Here is a 22298-nt window from a genome sequence, read left to right as displayed (position 1 = left end):
CAGCTTTTTCACACAGAGAGTGGTGGATGTATGGAACAGGCTGTCAAAGGAAGTGGTGGTGGCTGGTACAGTTACAACAGTTAAAAGGCATCTGGATGGGTACATGAATAGGAAGGGTTTAAAGGGAATTGGGTCTAGTGCTAGCAAATGGGACTAGATTAATTTTTACAGAATTCTGTAATAAATATGAAGTGTAAAGCTTTATTACCAGTTATCTGTGTGACAATGCTGTGTTTTTAAGAGATTATTTTGTCCTTTTTTTTCAAAGAGAGGGTCTAAGACTGAGGCACCGAGCTGGCTAGTGAAGCCCCATAAAATAAACAAGTTGTGAGGCAGAACTGGAGGGCATAGGTTTAGAGTGAGAGGGGAAAGATATAAAAGAGACCTAAGGGGCAACGTTTCCACCCAGAGGGTAGTGTGTGTATGGAATGAGCTGCCAGAGGAAATGGTGGAAACTGGTACAATTATAACATTTAAAAGGCATCTGGATGGTATATGAATAGAAAGGATTTAGAGGGGTATGGGCCAGGTGCTGGCAAATGGGACGAGATTATGTTAGGATATCAGGTCGGCCTGGACGAGTTGGACCAAAGGGTCTGTTTCTGTGCTGTACATCTCTATGAGTATAAGCAGCCAGGGATGGGTGTAGCCAGCTCTTACAGACCAAGATGTCTAGTTTTTTAGTTTTTTTTAAGTTTAAGCAGTTGCTGTTGGAGACTCAACAGAGCAGAAGCTGCTGGAGTTTTAAAGAGGTAGAAGCTATTCTTTCCCCTTCCTTGGTTATAGCTAGAAGCTGGGGCTTGTCTTCTTATTGCGGGTGCTGCATGTGAGAAAATCTGATTTCTGAATTTACCAAGAGAAGTATTTATGGGATGTTACTATCTTGGAACAGTTACTTACTAACAGGTCATATATCTTTTATTATGTTAAGTTTTCCACTAGAGTTAAGTTTTCCACTAGAGTTAAGTTATTCTAAGTGCTTTCTTTTGTTGTGCTATAACTATATTGTTTGAATAAATTGTGTTTTGCTTAACGTCAAGTAATGTGACCAGTCAGATTGCATCTGGAACACAGCACTACACATTTGCCTTTAAAATTAGAAAAAGGTAGGGTCTAGGCTATCTTCTTAAAATACTTTGAGGGGGTCTGGCCTGGTCCATAACAAACTGGGGGTTCTTGTCAGGATTAAAATCATGTGGGGTTCAGCAGCATGTGTTCCTAGTGAACTGTAACAACTTAGTTTAAGTGCCTGTTTTAACTGTGTTTCTTTTCTGGTCATAGACATTTAGGGAACTGGGCCCATTGAAGTCGTTCTGATTTTTTAGTGAAAGATTTACACATGCTTCACAATCACAAGGGAGCCCAATGCACCTTACAGCCAATAGCATGTTTCTTGGCAGTGTAAACACTGTTGTTGAGTAGGAAATGTGAATGACCATTTACATACAGCAACCTCCCACAAACAATGTCACAAAGGAGCATATGATCTCTTTTCAGTAATGTTGATTGACGGATAAATTTTTGCTAGGGCACTGCTAAACACTTTAAAAGGTGTTATGCTGCTTCCACCTGAAAGGATTGATGAAGTGAATTGTAGCATGGAGAAATCCAAATATCCATTCAGCCCCTTGCGTCTGCTTTGCCAAATCTGAGTGGCCTCAACCTTACGAATGTTGAGGTGAAGCCCCCGCCTTACCCCTCATAACCATTGGTACATTATAAGTCCATTAGTTGTCTACCTCTGCCTTGAAAGGATCAATGATTCAACTGGCACTGCTGTCTGGTGAGGAGAGTTTCAAAGATTCATACAACACATTGAGTGAAACAAACATTGTCCTTAATTCCATCTAGATGGAAGACACCCTGACTTTTAAGCTTTTCTTGTCTGTCCCACAATGGGAAACATGCTTTCAGCATCCACCCTGTCACATCCCCTCATGATCTAAGATAAGATCACCTCATTCTCCTGAATTCCAATAAGTACAGGCCCAACCAACCATCACAGATGGTAGAATTTGAATGCAATAAAAATCTGAAATTAACAGGCAAATGATCATGAGACCAAAAGGAATCAGAACAGGAGAAGGCCAGTCAGATTCTCAAGCCTGCTCCACTGTTCAGTTGTTGGCTGATCCAACAATACTCACAACAAGACTCATAGCAACATGGCTGACTTTTAACTGCCCACTGGACAATTAGGGCTAGGAAATAAATGCTGGCCTAGCCAGTGGCCCACATCCCATGAATGAATTTTTTAAAAATCTCTTCATAAGACATCCTTCCTACTCAAGATCAACCTTGTGAACCTTCTGTGGATTGTCTCCAATCAGCATATCTTTCCTTAGATAAGGGGCCAAAGTCTATTTGCAGTATTCCAGGTGTTGTCTGACCGGTGCCTTGCGTAGTTTAAGCCAGACAAAGTGGACAAGATCATATATGTCCAAGTTATACTCCACTTGCCAACTTTTGTCCACTCATGTAACCTTGTGTATTGTTTTAATCAAATATGGTCTGAAAGGCGTTATTTGGGTGCGAATTGGTATGAATACGGCGAACTAGTAATCGTTGGGGATGTGAGTTTAATGGAGTGTGGCTAACTGAAATAAAGCTTTCACTTAAAGTGTAGACTTGGAGTCTGTCCTAAAACATTTATGTTCAAGTGTATAACACCCAGATTGTTTTGTAGACTATCAACGTCTCCTCACAATCTACTCTCCTATTTATATTTGGTGGAAAGGCAATCTTGCAAAGATTGTGGCTGATATCCATTTCTAATCAACCCCAATAACTGAGTCTGCTTTTCAAAATAGCATACTGAAATTGATTTTCTTCTGCCATGACCAGCGGCAATTCTAAAAAAAAATGCTCAGTGTGTACAATCAGGATGAGGTTGTTTCAGCTTTGACTGCAAATGCTAAACCAGAGAAATTGGATGTGGTATCTGGTACAACTAAACAATTAAGGTCACATTGAAAGAAAGGCAAACTAGCTTTGCGACACCACCCTTGCACTCCCCCACCCCAAGAATGCTGAAATATCAGTTAAATTTTTTGAAGTGTTGAAATGCAGGAAACGTAGCATCCACAGCAAAGTTGCACAAACAGTAACGCAATAATGACCGGTTCATATTTTACATAAAATAAAGAACTATGGCTGCTGGAAATCTGAAACTAAAACAGAAATTGCTGGAGAAACTCAGCAGGTCTGGCAGCATGGTGGAGAGAGACAAACATAGTCCAATGACTCTTCTTCAGAAATTCCTCCTCTTAGAAGAAGGGTCAGTGGAATTGTAACATGAACTTTGCTTCTCTCTCCAATTATGCTGCCAGACTTGCTGAATATTTGACATAAGTGATGTTGGTCAAAGGATAAATATTGGGAATGACAATCAAGCAGAAAAGCCATGTAAACAGCTGAGTAAACACGTTTATTATCATTGAGAGAGCAAGTGAAGCTTGGTTTTATTCTCACTCAGAGATACCTCTTAGATATGGTGGTACTCCTTCACTACTGCTCTGAAGAAGCAGCTTAGATCTCATGCCTGAGCCTCTGGCATGAGACTTGCACCCATAACGTTCTGACACATTTTCTTTTCTACTTCTTAGGCTGGTCCCTTGGGACTGAGGATGACTTTGTCCCACTTCAGAGTTGTGGGCCTGGAGGTGTCTAAGCAACTCAATGATGGATCCTATTGCAAGTGGGACAGTTGGTGTTTGAAGAGATAGATGGATGGATACTGAAATGGAGAGACAATTGTTCTGCAGATTGTACTTGGTCTCCTGTTGTAAAGGCTTGAAATGGTTGATATTTTTGGATATGCTTGATCTTGAGTTGGAGATTTCCAAGAATCAGTGGGGATGTTGCATTTTTATGAAGGTAGTTATCATGGTAAATGCTTGCAAGGACTGGAGAGTTTGTTCTGAACAAGTTGTCAGACATGCAAAAGCATTAGCCTGCCCAACCCAACTGCTTGACGATAACCAATGCCTCAATATTGGGGATGTTGGCTTGAGAAAGGACACAGAGCCGATGCTGCCAGTGGATTTGCAGGAGTTTGTAGAGGCACCACTGGTGATATTTCTGTATGGATTTGAGATGTCTGCTGTCCATTGTTCACACTTGCAATGCTCACAGGAACCTGGTAATACAGTCAGAACACAGAACATAGAACATTATAGCACAGTACAGGTCCTTCGGCCCTTGATGTTGTGCCAACCTGTGGAACCAATTTGAAGCCCATCTAACCTACACTATTCCATTTTTGTCCAAATGTGTATCCAATAACCACTTAAATGTCCTTAAAGTTGGCAAGTCTTGTACTGTTGCAGACAGTGCGTTCCCAAGCCCCTACTACTCTCTGAGTAAAGAAACCACCTCTGACATCTGTCCTATATCTATCACCCCTTAATTTAAAGCTATGTCCCCTCATGTTAGCCATCACCATCCGAGGAAAAAGGCTCTCCCTGTCCACCTGATCTAACCCTCTGATTATCTTATATGTCTCAATCAAGTCACCTCTCAACCTTCTCTCAAACGAAAACAGCCTCAAGTCCCTTAGCCTTTCCTCATAAGACCTTCCCTCCATAACAGGCAACATCTTGGTAAAACACCTCTGAACCCTTTCCAATGCTTCCATATCCTTCCTATAATGAGGCAACCAGAACATCCAAGTGCAGCTGCACCAGAGTTTTGTACAGCTGCAGCATGATCTCATAGCTCCAAAACTCAATCCCTCTACCAATAAAAGCTAACACACTGTATGCCTTCTTAACATCCCTATCAACCTGGGTGGCAACCTTCAAGGATTTATGTACCTAGACACCAAGATCTCTCTGCTCATCCTCACTACCAAGAATCTTACCATTAGCCCAGTACTCTGCATTCCTTTTACTCCTTTCAATGTGAATCACCTCACACTTTTCAGCATTAAACTCGATTTGCCCCTCTCAGCCCAGCTCTGCAGCTTATCTATGTCTTTCTGTAATCTACAACATCCTTCGTCACGATTCACAACTCTACCTACCTTAGCGTCATCCGCAAAATTACAAACCATCCTTCTACGCCCTCATCCAGATCATTTATAAAAATGACAAACAATAGTGGACCCAAAACAGATCCTTGCAGTACCCCACTAGTAGCTGAAGTCCAGGATGAATATTTCCCATCAGTCACCACTCTCTGTCTTTCAGCTAGCCAATTTCTGACCCAATCACCCTCAATCCCATGTCTCCGTATTTTGTACGATACTGGATTAGTGGTACTGGAAGAGCACAGCAGTTCAGGCAACATCCAACGTATTTTGTACGATAGCCTACCATGGAGAACCTTATCAAACACTTTACTGAAATCCATATACACCACATCAACTGTTTGACCCTCACCCACCTGTTTGGTCGCCTTCTCAAATAACTCAATAAGGTTTGTGAGGCACGACCTACCCTTCTCAAAACTGTGTTGACTAAACTTATTCCTTTCGAGATGATTATAAATCCTATCTCTTATAAGCCTTTCCAACACTTTACCATCAACCAAAGTAAGGCTCACAGGTCTATAATTTCCAGGTTTGTCTCTGCCCCCCTTCTTGAACATGGGGATAATATTTGCTGTCCCTCAATCTTCTGGCATAATTTCTGTAGACAACGACAACATAAAGATCAAATCCAAAAGCTCTGCAATCTCCTCCCAGGCTTCCCAGAGAATCCTAGGATAAATCCTATCAGGCCCAGGGGACTTACCTATTTTCACACTTTCCAGAATTGCTAACACCTCCTCCTTGTGAACCTCAATCCCATCTAGTCTAGTAGCCTGTATTTCAGTATTCTCCTTGACCGCATGTGAATACTGATGAAAAGTATTCATTTACTGCTTCCCCATCTCCTCTGACTCCACGCACAACTTCCCACTACTATCCTTGATTGACATTAATCTTACTCTAGTCATTCTTTTATTCCTGATATACCTGCAGAAAGCCTTAGGGTTTTCCTTGATCCTTTCCATCAATGTATTTTCATGTCCCCTCCTGGCTCTTCTTAGCTCTCTGTTTAGGTCTTTTCTGACTAACTTGTAACTCTCAAGCGCCCTGAGCCATCGCGTCTCATCCTAACACAAGAAGCCTTTTAGATTAGATTAGATTACTTACTCTTCCTCTTGACTTCTTCCTCTTGACAAGAGATTCAACTTCCTTAGTAAACCACGGCTCCCTCACTCAACAACTTTCTCCCTGCCCGACAGGTAGATATTTATCAAGGACACACAATAGCTGGTCCTTGAATAAGTTCCACATTTAAATTGTACCCATCCTTTGCAGTTTCCTTCCCCATCCTATGCATCCAAAACTTGCTTAATCACATTGTAATTGCCTTTCCCCCAACTATAATTCTGCAGTATATACCTATCTCTTTCCATTGCTAAAGTAAATATAATTGAATTGTTGTCACTATCACCGAAGTGCTCACCTACCTCCAAATCTAACATCTGGTCGAGTTCATTACCCAGTACCAAATCTCATGTGGCCTCGCCCCTTGTTGCCCTGTCTACATCCTGTGTTAGGAGACCTTCCTGCACACATTGGACAAAGACTGACCCATCTAAAGTACTTGAATTATAGTATTCCCAGTCAATATTTGGAAAGTTGAAGTCCCCATAACAACTATCCAGTTACTCTCACTCCTATCGAGGATCATCTTTGCTATCCTTTCCTCTACGTCTCCGGAACTAATTGGAGGCCTGTAGAAAACTCCCAACAGGGTAACCTCTCCTTTCCTGTTTCTAATCTCAGCCCAAACTAGCTCAGTAAACAAGTCCTTATCAAATGTCCTTTCTGCAACCATAATACTGTCCTTGATTAACAGTGCCATACCACCCCCTCTTTTACCATTTTCTCAGTTCTTACTGAAACATCCCTGCACTGCCTGCCGGTTCCCTTTCCGTCCCCTGACGGTACCCCATCTACCTTCTTCTTTCCCTGTGATCTATGAATTTGATGTCAGCTTTGAGGTCTTTGTCATCAACTCAAATGGCCAAAGAATATGATAGCACTCTGGAGGCGATATTGAGTATCATTGTCCAGAAAGCCATAAGACATAAGAGCAGAGGTCGGCTATTCAGCCCATTGAGTCTGCTGTGCCATTCTGTGAGATCATGGTGACCTTACAATCCTCAACTCCACTCTCCTGCCTTTTCCCCATAACCTTTGATTTGTTTAAAAAAATCTCTCTGTCTCAGCCTTGTCTATCCTGATTAACCAGCCTTTTAAGCCTTCTACTGTAGAATTCCTAGATTCACTACTCTCTGAGAGAGAAAAAAAATCCTAATCGCTGGTCCTAATTCCTAATGTCTGTCCAAACTGGACAAACCAACACACTGAGATTATGTCCTATGATCCTATACTCTCCCACAAAGGGAAGTAACCTTTCTGCATCAATTTTAAGAATACACCTAAGAATCTCTATGTTTCAATCAGGATGCCTCTTTTTTTTAAACTTCAGTGGGTACAGGCCTAACCAATTCAACCTTTCCCATAACGCAGTTCCTCAGTACCCAGAGTTTAGTCTAGTAAACCGTACATCAAGGATATATCAGAATTAACTACTCAGACCCCTGGGAATCTTAGAGGCTCACAAACTAGTAAACACCTTTCACTAGCTACTCACAACGGTTAAAGACCTGACACCCACATCTAACAGGATGAACGTTATCTGCAAGCTATCCTACAAGGACCGTGAACACACTACGTAGGACAAACAGGAAGAAAGCTGACCACACGAGTGCACGCCACTGCCAGACATGACTAACATTCTCTCATTTCCACCCACACAAACAATGAAGACCACAAATTCAACTGGGACAATGTAACCATCCTAGCACAGGCAAAACAGAGACGTGAGAGAATTTATTGAAGCCTGGCACTCCAACTGGAACTCAATCAATGAACACATTGAACTGGACCCCATATACAAACCGCTCAGATACCAAACCAGAAGTATCAGAAAACAGAGAAACATAAATATTAGGTGGGACAGACCACCAAAGCTTCACCAGAGGCGCACTGATGATGTCACCTAGTGAACTGACAAAACATCTGCAGCAAACCACACCGGCTTGGTGAACAAATCTACAACCTCACCTACAACATGAGCTAGACATCCTTTCAAAACTTTGAATCTTCTCAGTTGTGTATATCCATCTACCAGGATAGCTTTCCTTAACTAAGGGGCCAAAACCATATAAACTAGAGAAGAAGCATCCATGAAGGTACCAATAATTTTGAACATTTACAAAGGGCCCGGTGTAGGCCAAGTGCAAACTGCAGAACATTCTTGCAAAACCTTGAGTATCCCATCCATCTCTTCAAACACCACCTGCCCTACTTGTGGCAGGGTGTTCATAATGTTCCAACTGTGGTCTGACTTGTATTCTTTTACCAAAAGCTCCCTACATGAAGACTAGGTTCCCTTTGAAATACAGGTCAGGACTCCATTTCCTTTCCATGACTGCTGAACCTGTATACTAGCTTTTTGTGAGTCCTGCATGAGGATGATACCAGCTGTTTCTGAAAAGGAGGATTCCAAGGTATGAGAAATGATCCTCCTTATCCAGTGGCTCACTATGAATCTTGGTAGTGTAAATATATGCCTTAGTACGAAGCATTCAGAAGCATTTAAATGATATATTTGTTTCAATTACTTATAAAACAATATCATGCTTAACCATTAACTAACACAGTGGGCTGTGTAACCCTTGTGGGGACGAACAGACAGTGGAAAAGTACTGAGTACATCTGACTTGTAAAGATATGCTGATGTAACCACACAATAGGAATGACTTTTAACAAAGAGCAGCGTGTACTGGCAGCCATGGTGGCGGTTGGGAGAGCGAGGCAGACAGCGAGGATGTTGCCGCCCTGTGAGTGCAGATGCAGGACATGTTGTAATCTGTGGTGTTAAAAAAAACAAGAACTATTTCGCGCCACCACCTGCAAAAGGAGGTCACATGGAGTCAGATATCCGGGAACGCGAGAAGGCGGAGAATGGAGTCAGGTCAACAGCCAATCAGAAGACAACCACACCTCAATGCTTGCACAATGTTCTGTGATTACATGACATTTTGTACTGTATAAAAGACTGGGTCAGGGGCAGGATAGGGGTCGGACTTCGTGAACTCACACACTTTGCTGTTTGTCAGAGACAGGAAGATCTAGACCCAGAGCTCTGTATACTTTATCCACTCACTGCTAAAATAAAGTAAGAATTTGAGACCGAATATCTTCTCCTATTGCTTCATTAAAAGAACACGCAGGACTCGGCTCACACATAAGAGAAAGTAAGCTGGTAGATTGAGCTAGAGTCCAACAGTAGTTGAGGGGTGGAAGGGAAGTATTTAGCTCTCTCCTGCTACTATGGGTCATTGATGGTTTGGAGCTTGTCCCCTCAGTGTGTGCACCTGCAAACATCACCTACATACTGCCCATGCAACAACATAACAATTGAACCACGGTAGACATCTGCAGTCTAAAAATACAGCAATATTGTAACAGTAACAGTAAAAATCCTAGCCAACCTCATTACCTCATTAATCGTCAGCCTGCAATCTGACAGTAGTGTAGACTGGGCAGTGTAAAAATCACCACAGGCTCAGCTGTAAGTTTGTGTTTAAATGCATTTTAGTGACCAGGAGCAGTCTCTTTCTGGATTCTCAAAAAGATCACTTTCTCTTTTTCTGTTCTCAGTTATTTTTGGGTGTAGGCTGAACAAGATTTTCCATTTAAAGAATTTATTCCTGTTTCAATGTGCTTATCATGGTCCAAAGTAGCCTTAATTGTCACATCAAATCAGGTTTCATTTCATTCTTCCAGACACCTCTTTTGTTTCTTTACTTATCTCTTTGACTTTCGATCATCAACCTTTTCTTTTGTCATTTAACATCTCCCATCCTTCATCCTATCACGGACTCAACATTTCTTATTTGTCCTTATTCCCACTCTTTCCACTCTTACACCCCATGTCATCCTCCCAAATCCACTATTCATTTGCTCCAAAACCTTACAGTCCCATCGTGTTCCAGTTTTGAAGAAAGTAATATAGAAGCAGGAGCTTGAGTAGGCCATTCAGCCCTTTCAGCATGCTCCACCATTCAATATGATCCTGGCTGATCATCCAACTCAGTCACCTTTTCCCACTTCAGCCCTTTGATCTCATTAGTCCTAAGAATATTCAACCGTTTTCCATGGCGGAGAATTCCACAGACTTACCATTCTATGGGTGAAGAAATTTCTCCTCATCTCAATTCTAAATGACCTACAGCATGACCCCCTGGTTCTGGACTCCCCGATCATTAAGAACATCCATCCTGTGTATACTCTGTCTCGTCCTGCTCGAATCTTTTAGGTTTCTATGAAATTCCTCTTCCCCTTCAACCTTCTGAAGTCCAGTGAGTGTAATCCTAACTGAAACAGGCTCTCTTCATGAACTGTGGATAGATTGAGTACAGTCTGTCCTCTGCCTATTACAGATGACTGAGGGAACATTGTGTTTTAGGTAATCCACCAATCACTGAAAAGTCTGGCATATGTACTTCATGTTGTGGGTCAAACTTGTTCTACTACTACACAATTGAGCAGCATCATGTATCAATTTCTGTGCCTGTGCTATATCATGCTCTCAGACAATGCATTCCAGATCCTAACCACTCATTCCATTGCTGGGGAAAGGTTTGAATCTGTCTTTTTGATCTCTCTAAATTGTCATAAATGTAGTTTGCTTTGTTTTCTATTTTGTAATAACCTTGTACTCTTTTATTAAAAGGACATTGGTAGCCTCATGTGAATAAGTGAGCAACCAAATTACAAAAATGCAACTTATGATCTATCATGCCAGGTTTCACTCTGACTTCCGATTTATCCAAAATTACCCTTTAGCTGGGATTGTAACACTGTCTACTGTGTGTAAACCCCACCATGATTATGAACACTCTATGAATCTCCTTTTGATTTATTCTCTGTGGTGAATAACATCTATTTCTCCAATCTATTCATGTCGCTGAAATCTCTCAGTCCTGGAACTATTTGTATAAATGTATCTCATGCCATTACAAGTTTCTAAAGTGAGGTGGCCAGAATTGGCTGCAGTGCCTTGATTGAGACCAAATCATAGCATCCTCACTATTATACTCTATACCTCTATCTACAACGCCCAAGGACATAAAATTCATTGCTAACTATTTTTCAACCTGTCACATTAAATGATTTGGGAACTGTTATGACATGAAGACAGACAGCGATATCAAATCAGCTTCCCTATTCCCATATTCACAATATTGTAAAATGAAAACTTTCAATGATCCTCAAAAGTGACCCATGGTTCCTTAAACGGACTTTCTGAATAACTAATACCAGACATCAGGTTTGTAGCTTAAACAAAATATTTAACAATTTATTAATAGTACAGTAGCTTTAACAGAGCAAAGTTAAGCCACAAGGTAACCTAGTTAATGTCTGTGATTTGTACTCAGTTTTCTTTGATTGGAGCTCCCATTCACACAATGACAAACAAACAGGTATAGTTTAGGGATAAATCAATTGAGATACAGCAGGCTGCTTCACCAAAACAAAATCCACAATCTGTAGCATTCTCACGCATGTGGGCTTGTTCCTTGCTTGGTTTCTGAAGATACCTACACATGCAACTGGCTTCCTGTAGACTCAAAGAATATTCACCTCATACATGTAACTTAGGTTCTATTCTTCAAACTTTCACTTAGATGATAATGAGAGAATAACCAGAAAGCAATCAAACCTCCATCCTGTAGCTTTCACAGGGACAATCCATCTGATTTGACACAGTTGAAAAACCAGTTGAACCTTTGGTTTCTTTATGTTAGACTTGGTGTCTTCCTGTGAAGCCCCTACTCACATTAAACTGTCTGCCAGCTCTTTCATATAAAGCATTCCTGGTAGTGAGACATCTATAGAGTTCTTTGAACAAGAATCAATCTGCAATTATCTTCCAGGCTTAGCCTGGAAACAAATATCTCGATATTTGCTTTTTTTTTAAAACAGTCCAAAGGTCACTTCCAGCTCTCAGCTCAGACTTCACAGCTCAAACCAAAAATGATAAAAGTAAATATAAAATCATGAAAAATCAGCAAATGATCTAATAGGACATAGACTTCAGGTCTCTCTATTTGTGTGCCTCCTTTAGAATTGTACCCTTTATATTGCCTTTCCTACTTTATCCTGGAAAAACTTATCATTTCATACTTCACTACACCATATTTTATGTGTCACCTGTCTGCCCATTCCACTCGCCTGCCTCTGTCTCCATGAGGTCTGTCAATGTCTTTCTTACAATTCACAATACTTCCAGTTTATGTATGATCTACAAATTTTACAATTGTGCCTTGTACGCCAATGTCAAGAATCTTGATATCGATCAAGAAAACCAGAGACAAGGCTAAGACATAGAGCTGTACACCACAGGAATAGACCCTTTGACCCACAATGTTGTGCTGAACACGATGCCAAATTAAAATAATCCCTTCTGCCTACCCTTGGACAATATCCCTCCATCCCTTGTATATTTATGTGCTTATCTAAAAATCCCTCAATCGTATCTGCCTCCACCACCACCCCTGGCAGCTCATTCCATACACGCACCACCCACTGCATGAAAGTCTTGCCCCATAGGTCCCTTTTAAATCTTTCCCCTCTCACTTTAAACCAATGCTGTCTAGTTTTGGACTCCCCTACCCTGGACAAAAGACTTTGACTATTCATCCTATCCATGCCCCTCATGATTTTATAAACCTCTAGAAGGTCACCCTTCAGCCTCCAATGCTCCAGAGAAAATAGCCCCACCTATTCAGCCTTTCCCTCAATGATCCCAGCTCCAGGACATCTCTGCAAGTGTTTCGTAGGCTAGTACTCTTGGTTCAACCATCTTTAACTGTTTTATTAAAGATCTTCCCTCAATTATGAGATCAGAAACGGGGATGTAACTGATGATTGCATAATTTTCAGTTCCATTTACAATTCCTCCAATAATGACACTGTCTGTGCCTGCATGCTTCAAAAGATAGCTGATTAAGTGGCGTGTGACATTTGTGCCACAAAATTGTCAGGGCATTTCCATCTCCAACAGGAGAGAATGTAACCATCACCCCTTTTCAATCTTTTCTATTACTATGCTGAATCTCACACTATCAACATCTTGTGGGTTACCATTGACCAGAAATGTTTGAGTTAACCATGTAAATAATGAACTACAAGAGGAGGTCAGAGACTGGAAATCCTACAGTCAGTCTCCTGAAAACCTGTCCATCACAAGGCACAACTTAGGTATGGGATGGAATGCTGTCCACTTACCTGGATGAGTGCAACTTCAACAAATCCTAGAAGCTTACTTGATTGTCACCTATTCACCACCTTAAGCATTCACTCCCTCCATGATCAGTGCACAGTGTCGAGCTGTGTGTATCGTCCACAAGTTACGTTGCAGTAACACACCAAGGTTCCTTTACCAGCACCTTCCAAACACCTCGGACAAGGACAGCAGTTGCATGGAAGTTCCAGTAAGACTGAAACCATTGTGGAACATTAACTACGCCTATCTCTTTGACGATGATTCATCTGCTAAAGCTGTAATAGCACCTGAGGAAGAAAACAATTGTTTCCATGTCATTGTTCTGACCATGAGACAGTAAGCAGTGCAGATGCTGGAAGTCCGAGTCAATAGATGTGAAGCTGGAAGAGCACAGCAGGTCAGACAGCATCAGAAGCAGGAATGTCATCATTTCAGGCCGAAACCATTTGTCAGAACCGATGAAGGGTTTCGGCCCAAAACATTGACTTTCCGTCTCCTCAGATGCTGTCAAGACCTGCTGTGCTCTTCCAGCTTCACATCCTTTGTTCTGACCATAGCCAATAGCACGAAAACCAGAACAACTAATGATTTATTCGCTGGCGGTGTGAGCTCGTGCTGTACTCAAATTTGTGGATGTCACACTTATGGAATGCCTTGACAGTGAAATGTTTTGAGGTGTTTTTCAGAAATGATAGGACACCATATTTATTTAGGACACCACATCATTTATTTAGGAAAGCCTAACAATGTGTTCAGTGCTCTGAATGCCTGCCTGTTTGAAGGCCAATGTCACCTCCAGCTCTGTTACTGTCTGTTTAATTAAAAGCGTCAAAATACAACATAGTGGGAAGCTAGTATATCGACAATATTGTCACATTATGTGGAATAATGGTACTCAATACAATATTGGAAAAATCTCACTTAAACTGCCAGGCTTTAAAGTAGAGTGATCCTCTTAATTCTGTACATTAAATTTCTCTCACCCGTTCTTTAACCGAGGGCAATCTCATGGCTACCAATGCTTCAACTTGAGTGTTTTACAAATAAGCATACTATCTCCAGGGACAACCTACGTTTCAAAGGGCAAAATCAATATTGTGTCTGAGTCCAAACAGACATGGTGTGAAATTTACAGATTTTCATTGCTTTCTGTTTTTGACAGAATCTATTTAGCTAGAGCTAAGGAACAAAAAAGGTGCAATTTCTTTGCTCAGTGAAGTCAATAGACTGCCAGCTACTGGGAAAGATGTGGATGATACTTATGATTTTGAGGAGGGGAGTGAAAATGTAGTGGCTACATTTGAAGATGACATAGAGATAGATGTATGTTGGGAAGATGGCACAGGAGATTTCAGTCTGGTTGGGATAGGTTGAGTGATTGGGCAAAAATCTGACAGATGAAGCATAACGCAGGAAAATGTAAGTTGAAAGTCTTCACCGGAAGAGTATTGAGCATATCCTTAACACTCTAGAGATGAAAACTCTCATTGTGTTTAAACAAAAATCACTTGTTTTGCACTTGAAGTGCCAAAACTTGCAAGGCTCTGAACCCAGAGTGGAAAAGTAGGATTACTGTGACAGTATTGTAGTGACTTACTTCTGAAGCCATTGAATCTTTACTGGCCAGAGGAAATAATAATCAGCTCATCTTTTGCCTCCTCGAATTGGTTTCAGATTATCCCACATGAGTAAATGACTTCTTAGAAAACTGTCACTCCCAGCAGCTGTAGCCTGTCAATGTCTGTTCTCTATCACACTGAAATGCTCCATCTAAAGAAAGAAAACTTGAGAGCATTTTTCACATCTCACTGTGCTGCATGGGACTTTGTGAAGTGTTGTCATGATTGTAATATGCAACAACAATTTACCCCTTTATGATGCCTCTAAAATAGTAAAACATCCTAAGTTACTTCATAATAGCGTTATCGAACAAACTGAAACTGAGCTGCATGAGGTTAGGTGACAAGTGGTATCAATCCTTCGTGACATCTCACTTATCATCTCTTCTTAAATGGAACATGTAGTTTTGGCTGCAATGAATGGACAAGGAGAAAGGAGCTCGAAAAAAAACCTGAAGACTGTCAACCATGTTGTGCGAGCAAATGTTTCAAGTCTAGATGACTCATCATCAGAGCTCTGCTTACTCTTTCTCCATGGATGCTATCTGATTTGCTGTGATCTCCAGCATTTGTTGTTTGCAGTATAGATTTCAGCATCTGCAGTAATTTGCTCCTATATCGTGTTGTGCATTTGGTGTAATACATCTGTCCAGAACAGTTTGCGGTGGCACAGTGGCTCAGTGGTTAGCACTGCTGCCTCACAGCACCAGGGTCCCAGGTTTGATTCCAGCCTCGGGCAACTATCGGTGTGGAGTTTGCACATTCTCCCCGTGTCTGCGTGAGTTTGCTCCGGTTTCCTCCCACAGTCCAAAGATGTGCAGGTCAGGTGGATTGGCCATTCTAAATTGTCCATAGCGTTAGGTGTACTAGTCAGAGGGAAATGGGTCTGGGTGGGTTACTCTTCGGAGGGGCGGTGTGGACTAGTGGGCCGAAGGGCCTGTTTCCACACTGAAAGGAATCTAATCTAATTTCACAGCTCATTCACACTGCCTGTTATCCAGGGAAAAGAGGTTTATTGAACATGTTGAGTCAAACAAGGCATTTGTGGATGATGTGCTTCAGTTGGACAATTGTAAGCTGGTAGTTCAGAGCAGTGTAAGGGAGACCAGAATTGTTGGAGGCATCACTCATGATCCATGTTTGGCTATTCTGGTGGCTCAATTCAAAGTTTAATGCTTCAATACAGAGGAGATAAATAAATACGTGAATGGGAACAATTTACAGGGCTATGAGGAAGATGTAGAGAGTAAGACTAACTGGATAGCTCTTTCAAAGAGTTGATACAAACATGATGGACTGAATGGTCTCTATCTGTTCTGCATAAGAGCAGTAGGTCCTCCTGGTGTTCTGAACTAGATTTCTCTTTCAGCAAGTATTATTGCTCACAGACAAATTGACAATTGATCTCATTCTGATCATCCCTGACATAAGTGGCTGTTTGTTTTGCGACATAGCAGGCTACTTATATTTCAAAGTAATTCATTGTATACGATGCACTTTGCGCTGTTCCTAAGTGACTGTTCAAAAGCAAGCACGTCTTTCTTCCTCAAGCTATGGCTGCACTGCCTTTACAAGCTGTCATTATTTCCTCTAATTGGCCATTCTTTATGTTTCATGAGTGTTATCAGCTTATTAAACAGTGCCAGTCTCACAGTTAACTTAATCTCATTTTTCCGGTGACATTCACACACATCCCTTTTACAGGAGGAGCCTTGTTAATTTACACTTGGCACAATCTAAACTCTGGTTTTCAGCATCTGCAGTCCTCACTTTTGACTAATTGTTTCCTGTTGTAGTGCCTTACAACATCTATTGGTTGTTAACTCTCTTGCTAATTCCCAGAGGGTTCATCACATGACCTGTGCCTCTAATCATCCAACCCCCACGATCCTGGCATTAGTACCTTTCTGATGAAGGGCTTTTGCCCGAAATGTCGATTTTCCTGCTCCTCGAATGCTGCCTAACCTGCTGTGCTTTTCCAGCACCACTCTAATCTGTGATTAGATTAGATTACTTACAGTGTGGAAACAGGCCCTTCGGCCCAACAAGTCCACTCCGCCCCACCAAAGCGCAACCCACCCATACCCCTACATTTACCCCGTTACCTAACACTACGGGCAATTTAGCATGGGCAATTCACCTAACCTGCACATCTTTGGACTGTGGGAGGAAACCGGAGCACCCGGAGGAAACCCACGCAGACACGGGGAAAACGTGCAAATTCCACACAGACAGTCGCCTGAGGTGGGAATTGAACTCGGGTCTCTGGCGTTGTGAGGCAGCAGTGCTAACCACTGTGCCACCGTGCCGCCAAATCTAGACGCTGATCTCCAGCATCTGCAGTCCTCACTTTCACCTCACATTAGTACCTTGCTGCTAGGCACACATTTCAGTCCCAGAACCATTTAGCCAAAGGAATGGCTACTTTGGACAAGATTCCCACCCTTATATTGAGATGCAAATGGAAGCAGGTGGGCCTTTCATTTCCCAAAGCTACAGTAGGTTGTTAAGGTAATTCAAAGGTCAACTAAACCAATGATTGGGGCTGCATGACAGGTCCTCCCTGGTAGTGACCTGGGGACCAATGCTCCAGGATGTCTTTGTCAGATCTGCCCTGCCTCTCAAAACAATCATATGGTTAATGGTTCTCTTGTTCTGGTTTCGGCCTGTCCATTCTTTTGTGTCATTTTCTTTCAGTTTCAGACTCTGTCACATTGTCCAAAGATGCTCGATCAAGCTGCAAATCCTTTCAGAGTCACTGAGGTCACTGCTATCAGAAATCCTGCAAGAAAACACACTGCTCTCACCTATGTCCATTAACCCATTATTGCCAATGATTCCCAACTGTCCTCTGAAATGACCTAGCAAGCCATTGAGTTCAAGGGCATTGAGGGATGGGCAATAAATGCTGGCCAGCCAGCAATACCCATGCCCCATAAATGCATAAAAACAATTTTTTTTTCCCTATTTCTCGCTTCTCTTTTCCTCTCTGTTACAGCGATTTCATCCTCTGAAATTAAAACAAAGAAATGTGGATGCTGGAGATCCAAAACAAACGAAAACAGAAATTGCTGGAGAACAGTGATCATAATTCTATAAGTTTTAAGATACTTATGGATAAGAATAAGGTGAAAGTACTAAATTGGAGGAAAGCTAATTACACCAGTATTAGGCAGGAACTGGAGAAATTAGACTTGGACATCTATTTGAGGAAAAATCCACATCAGAAATGTGGGAGTCTTCTAAAGGCCAGTTGATCAGAGTTCAGGACCAGCATATTCTTGTGAGGATGAAAGATAAGGATGGCAAGATTCTGGAACCCTGGGTAACAAGAAAGGTTGAAAGATTAAAAGGAGACATATATAAATAAGATTTTGGAAACTGAAATTAGACAAGGTGCTTGAGGAATATAAAGGAAGCAGGAAAAAATATATGCAAGGAATTAGGAGGGCTAAAAGGGGTCATGAAATGGTCTTGGCTAGTAGGATTAAGGAGAATTCCAAGGCATTTTATACATATATTAGGAGCCAGAGGGTAGTTAAGGAAAAGGTAAGCCCATTAAAGGAGAAAGGATGGAATTTTTGCATGGGCAGAGGAAGCGGATGAGGTCCTTAATGAATGCTCTGCGTTCATAATCACCAAGAAGAAAGACATAGTCATACAGCATGGAACCAGACCCTACAGTCCAACTCATCCACGCTGACCAAATATTTCAATCTGACCTAGTCCCATTTGCCAGCATTTGGCCTATACCCGGCTAAACCTTTCCTATTTATAAACCCAGCCAGAAATCTTTTAAATGTTTTACTTGTACCAGCTCCAACCATTTCCTCTGGCAACTTATTCCAAACACTGTTTTAAATTTCTACCATCGTCCAACTGTTTATTTTTCTGCTGAACTCCTTCCCATTCCACTCAGGCAACTCAGCCCTTATCCGTGTTTAACGAATCTTAAGTTTTGCAGTTTTGGTTCCAAGGAGAAAGTGAGGACTGCAATGCTGGAGGTCAGAGTCGAGAATGTGGTGCTGGAAAAGCACAGCAGGTCAGACAACAGGAGAATCAAAGTTTTGTGCATAAGCCCTTCATCAGGAATGCTTTTTGTTTCCAACCCATGTTGATGTGGATGGTGGTAAGATTAGGGAGGGGTATTTTGATATTCCAGGGCATGTTGATATTAAGAACGAGGCAGAACACTAAGTCCCCAGGGCCTGATGGGACCAATCACAGGATACTGACGGAGGCAAGGGAAGAGGTTGTTGGGGCCTTGACAGAGATCTTTGTATCATCTTTAGCCACAGGTGAGGTCTCACAAGACTGGAGAACAGCCAATATTGTTTCTTTATTTAATAAGGGCAACAGAGATAATCCAGGAAAATATAACCAAGTGAGTCTTATGTCCGTGGTGGGGAAATTATTGGAGTTGGTTCTTAGGGACAGGATTTATCCGTATTTGGAAAAAAATAGATTTATTCATGATAGTCAGCATGGCTTTATGCGGGGGTGGTATTGTTTTGATTGAATTTTTTGAGTAAGTGATGAAGATGATGTTAGGCCACTGTTGGAATATTGCGTGCAGTTCTGGTCTCCTTCCTATCGGAAAGATGTTGTGGAACTTGAAAGGGTTCAGAAAAGATTTACAAGGATGTTGCCAGGATTGGAGGATTTGAGCTACAGGGAGAGGCTGAACAGGCTGGGGCTGTTTTCCCTGGAGCGTCGGAGGCTGAGGGGTGACCTTATAGAAGTTTACAAAATCATGAGGGGCATGGATAGGTTAAACAAAGTCTTTTCCCTGGGGTCGGGGAGTCCAGAACTAGAGGGCATAGATTTAGGGTGAAAAGGCAAAGATATAAAAGAGACCTAAGGGGCAACTTTTTCACACAGAGGGTGGTACGTTATGCAATGAGCTGCCAGAGGAAGTGGTGGAGGCTACAACTGGTTTAGTCATGAATAGGAAGGGTTTGGAGGGATATGGGCCGGGTGCTGGCAGGTGGGACTAGATTGGGTTGGAATATTTGGTCGGCATGGACGGGTTGGACCGAAGGGTCTGTTCCCATGCTGTACGTCTCTATGACTCTATGATTGATGAGAGTGCTGCCCTTGACCTTCTAGATGGAAGTAGTCATGGATTTGGATGGTGCCATCTAAGGATCTTTGTTGAATTTCTGCAGTGCATCTTGTAGATAGTACACACAGCTGCTACTGAACATTGCTGGTGGAGGAAGTGGATGTTTGTGGATGCAGTGCCCATCAAGTGGGCATTATTCTATTACAGTTCTGACTTGCACCTTATAGATGGTGGATAGGCTTTGGGGGGTGTCAGGAGGCGAGTTACTTGCCACAGTATTCTAGCCCCAGACCTGCTCTTGTAGCCATTGTGTTTATATGGCTAGTTGAGTTCAGTTTCAGTCAATGGCAACCTTCAGGATATTGACAATGGCGATTCAGTGATGTTATTGCCAGTGAGTGTCAATGAATTATAATACATTGTAGGCCATCCTCAGTGTGAAGATGGGACTTTGTCTCCACAAGAATTTTGCAGTAGGCACTGTTACTGATACTGTCATTAACAGATAAGTCTGCAGCAGGCAGATTGGTAAGGATAAAGTCAAGTATATTTTTCCCTCTTATTTGTTCCCTCACAGACCTTTAGGACTCAACCAACTTAGTTAGCTGTGCTGCTGCCAAGCCACTCTTGTTGCGATCATTGAAGTCCCTCACCCAGAGAACATTGTGTTGTTGTGACTCTCAGTGCTTCTTCCAAGTGAGGTTCAACATGGAGGAGCACTGATTCATTCGCCAGCGTTGGGTGGTATGTGGTGATAAGCAGGAGGCTTTGTTGTCCATAATTTATTTCATTCCATGAAATTGCATGTCTTTCAGAGTTAACGTTGCAGGTCCCAGAGCAACTCTCTCCTGAATTATTGCATTTTCTTGTGCAATGTGAAAAGATTTCAGCATCTTATAATATACACCCGTAGCACAATGAAGCGACAAACACTGACTAATACTCCTACAATTGACTGCGAGTGTGCCGCAGGGATTGGCGTTGGGACTTTGTTATTTGTTATTTAAATAAATTATCTAGATTTGAATGTACAAGGCTTGATTAGTAAGTTTGCAGATGATTCAAAATTCGGAGGTATCATTGATAGCGAGGAAGGTTATCAAAGATTACAGAGGAATCTTAATCAGATGGGGAAGTCAGCTGAGGATTGGTAAAAACAATTCAGTACAGATAAGTGTGAGGTGTTGCACTTTGGAAAGTCAAGGTAGGACTGATACATCAAATGCTAAGGTCCTGAGGAGTGTTATGGAACAGATGGACCTAGGAGTACAAGTACATAGTTCTTTGGAAGCGACATCACAGGTAGACATTGTAGTGAAGAAGGCACATAGCATGCTACCCTTCATTGGTTGAGGCATTGAGTATAGGAGTCGGGACGTTGTTACAGTTGTGTAAGTCGTTGGTGAGGATGCGCTTTGAGTATTGTTCACAGTTTTGGTCACCCTGTTAGAGGAAAAACATAGTTAATCTAGAAAGAGTACAAAGAAGATTTATGACAATATTGCCAGGACTAGTAGGCCTGAGTTGTAGGAAGAGATTAGCCAGGATTGGACTTTATTCCTTGGAACATAGGAGAATGAGGGGTGACCTTATTGAGGTGTATAAAATCATGAGGGGCATAGATAGGGTGAATGCATATAGTCTCTTTCCCAGGGAATGGAAATTGAAAACTAGAGGCATAGGTTTAGGGTGAGAGGCGAAAGACTTGAGAAGGACCTGAGGGGCAACTTCTTCACTTCAGAGAGTGGTGTGTATATGGAATAGGCTGCCAGAGAAAGTGGCTAAAGCAGATATAATCGCAACATTTAAAAAAATGTTTGCATAGCTACATGGATGGGAAGGGATTAGAGGGAGATGGACCAAATGCAGACAATTGGAACTAGCTGAGTAAGCACCATGGTCAACATGGACCAATTTGGGCTGAAGGGCCTGTTTCTATGCTATATTACTCCATGACTCTAATGACAAGATGGCGGAGCTTGTCCACTCTGCCCATTCTTCTTCTCCTTATTTTCTCTTTCTCTTCCTCTTGGTGTTTTTTGTTTCTTTCTTCTTCTCTCCCGGCCTCTGGCCATTTCAGGCCTGGCACAGTGGCCTCCTGGTGCGGCCTGTCACCGGTGAGGTTTACAAGCTAGGTGCCAGCATGCTCACGCTGAACTGAATTTTTACTTCTGCAATGCTGGACATTTTATTATCTAAAATCTTGTAACTAAAGAAGCTGTGCCTAGACAGTTGCCCAAGGCTGGAATAAAACCT

General features: G+C 41.9%; 1 protein-coding gene across 1 annotated transcript in view; it reads left to right on the top strand.

Annotated features, from left to right (window-relative positions):
* ttll7 (tubulin tyrosine ligase-like family, member 7) overlaps nucleotides 1-22298 on the top strand; it is a 401618-nt gene that overhangs the window by 8800 nt on the left and 370520 nt on the right. The window lies entirely within an intron of this gene.

The sequence above is a fragment of the Chiloscyllium punctatum genome, chromosome 7, assembly GCF_047496795.1.
Source record: "Chiloscyllium punctatum isolate Juve2018m chromosome 7, sChiPun1.3, whole genome shotgun sequence".
NCBI lineage: Eukaryota > Metazoa > Chordata > Chondrichthyes > Orectolobiformes > Hemiscylliidae > Chiloscyllium > Chiloscyllium punctatum.
This window is presented reverse-complemented; position numbering and strand designations above follow the sequence as displayed.